A 2,982-nucleotide genomic window follows, 5' to 3' on the forward strand; every position below is an offset into this window, starting at 1 on the left:
CCCGTTCCACCTGCATCGAAAGCCACTGGCACGCAGTGGCTTTAGCACAGCCCAAAAGCAATGTGTGCCTTCTCCCGCTCGTCCAGCTCCAGTACAGCTGATGGAAGTGCCAACGTGGGGTTTCAATCTGGCAGGTGTCTATCGCACAGCTATTACTTGTGTCATCGTTACTTTGGTTTCAGAGTCAACAGTCCTGGCAACTGGATCTGTGCCCGGCGGGTAAAAACTGTAGTTGAGAGCAGGGACCGGACACGACCAAGTAACGGTGTCATCTTCTCAAGCCATGTGTACAACATAGCTCACCGCTGTGCTCATTGCACACGATCCTTCCTAGACACAACAGAAATACCAAAAGATTCTACGATGATCCAACAGCAATTTTTTGTGTTTGAAGAGCAAATTTCAAATAACTGTTTGAACACGTTATGCACGGTATTGCTTTACAGGCATAATTTTTTCCTGACCACCATTAAGGGATCTTTGAAAAGTTGCTCTGCCTCCTATCTCAGTTTTTTGTGCCTGCTGGATAAAACAGCAAAACCAGGACCGGGCCCAGACCCAGGACAGCCACAGACTGTCGTTTCCAGACATATCATGAAACAGGACCTGTCTCATTTTTCACAGCTCAATGACAAATGTGTACGACTTTGCTACAGAGCTAACTTACACCACTGCTTTATGGGTGCTATTGATCACCTTGAGTAACTGTGAGGAAACAGTTACTACTGCCTGATCAGATTTAGTCTTAGTTGAATTTCTGAACAAGAGAGATCAGATTTCAAACTTCTGCTATGTTTTGCATCTGGGGAATCAGCAATCTCATCTTTTGTTGAGGATTTGCCTGGGCAGGAAGCCATCTTATTACAGCCTCTCTTTAAAACCCAAGCGCCTTCTGGTTTGGTTTGAAATCACTCGTACGTGCTTCTGAAGACACGCACAAATTGTAAGACTTGTGGTGCTCCCTGTTTGCATTGTGATGGCACCATACCAAGAGCAGTGCACCAGATGGTACAGACGCAATAGAAAGTCCACCCCCCATCAGCCTACCAAAAACCAAAAATACACTTATAATCACTTCAGAATTAACGTTCTCCATTTATTGATCGTCTAGTTTCAATAAGCATTTTCTAGGCATCACAGCAGGAAAGAATTTCAGAATGACAGCTTAACAGCCCTTCTGATTTTTACAGAGACCTTCTCTGATGCATAAGGGGCAGCCTGAAGAAATATAAAAAAGGAATTAGGATGGCCGTACTACTTTGATATTTATTAAAATTCCATGCTTTTCTTTTCCTTTTCCCCCAGTGATGTGGTGTTATCTGGAAAGCAGGCCACCATGTGTTGGGGGAAAAAACAGCACAAAAACTCAGCCATAATTACAAACCTCCAGAGAACTAGAAAAAGTATAACTGATCATCCAGTATGCTGACAGCCTACATAAACCAAACTAGATACGAGATCTCGGTACAAGTGAAACTGAGTAAGAATGCTGGTTTACATCATTGTTCAACAAGTATTGTAGTACTACTTGTATGTACTGCATCTCTTCAGTGGTGTTCCTATCTTGAGGCCAAGCAGATATTTCTGGTTATATTAGTAACTGTCACAGCCAGATCCCTTTCACATGTGGGGCAAGAACAAACAAAAAGCCAACTGCCATCACAGAAAAGTTAAAATAGGCCCTTTCTGTGCCTGCCAGGGGCTTTCTACAACCTGGACATTTGGCACCAGACCCATAGCTGCCGCTTTGAGTCACTGGGCATTAGCCATACCTGCAGCTTGGATGTCTTACCAGTATCTCACAGCTACGCTCCTTCCTTTGAATATCTGGGTCATGTGAAATCACAAACCACCTGAGTAAGCCAAACAGAAGTGGGTTTATATCTGAATAATTTAGAAAGAGGGGAACCAACACTGCTGTGGAATTAATAGTTCTTCCATACCACCAATGCAAGACTAACGTTTCCAGGCCTACCCCTTAAAGAACAGACAAGCAGCACTTCTGCAGAGCAGATGAGAAAAATAAAGCTTTAAACTATTTTGTGAAGTTTACAGATGACTCAGTTGTGAAGGATATGCGTTACTTTAGAAGACAAAACAGAGAATACTGTTGCAGCAAGTACTGATTATCTTGAATTGCTGCCAGCTCTTTAGATACACTGTGGGAAGGGAAAAGGAAGGGCAGCCTGTGGGAAGAAGTCCTCTGCTAGGTTTAGGAAGTGTTCTTATTGAAAGAACAGCACCATGCCACTGAGATTCTGCACAGTCCCACCTCTTCGATAAGTGAAAAAGGGCAGCCAGCTGGTGGGCAAGAAACCTCCTCTCATGCAATTTTAGACAAGCACTCAAACAGGAACTAAAATCACCTCTTGTGTCGGGGCACTAATAGTCCTCAAGTACTGCATACATCTGCCTGCCTGAGCAGGCTGGCCAATTAAAAGCAAATTTAACTAAGGATTTCTCAAAATAATGTTACAAAATATGTAAATGTGGACATTAACACATGTATGTTTATCTAAACCACGTGTAGAAGGAAGTAATACCTTTACTTGTAAGTCACCTTACACTTAATAAATGGCTTTTTTTGTCCCATATGGCTGTCTTGCCACTAATAACTGTCATCTCCTTCCACCCCAGCCCACCCCTCAGGAAATCTGTATTATATGTCTTTTAGTATATGCATGTCATACAGCAACCTGAAACAGAGTGCAGCCAGCTAGCAAATGAGTACTGAAGGCTTCTTAAGAGATGACTCTAACACTGGAACTCTTCATTTATTAGTGGGTTACTCTGTGCTGTTAAAAGCTGTGGTAAACCTGTGACAGAGCAGAGAATAGTCAAGTAGTTGCAAGTTCCTTTATAAAGTTTCTTTGGTAGAAAGGTATTTCACATAGGATTGGAAAACTCTTGTTACCAGATATTCCGAGATTAGTATTTGCTCACTGGAGGGCCAGAGATGCTTACAATAGGAAGAAAGGTGTG

The sequence above is a fragment of the Grus americana genome, chromosome 19, assembly GCF_028858705.1.
Source record: "Grus americana isolate bGruAme1 chromosome 19, bGruAme1.mat, whole genome shotgun sequence".
Taxonomy (NCBI): domain Eukaryota; kingdom Metazoa; phylum Chordata; class Aves; order Gruiformes; family Gruidae; genus Grus; species Grus americana.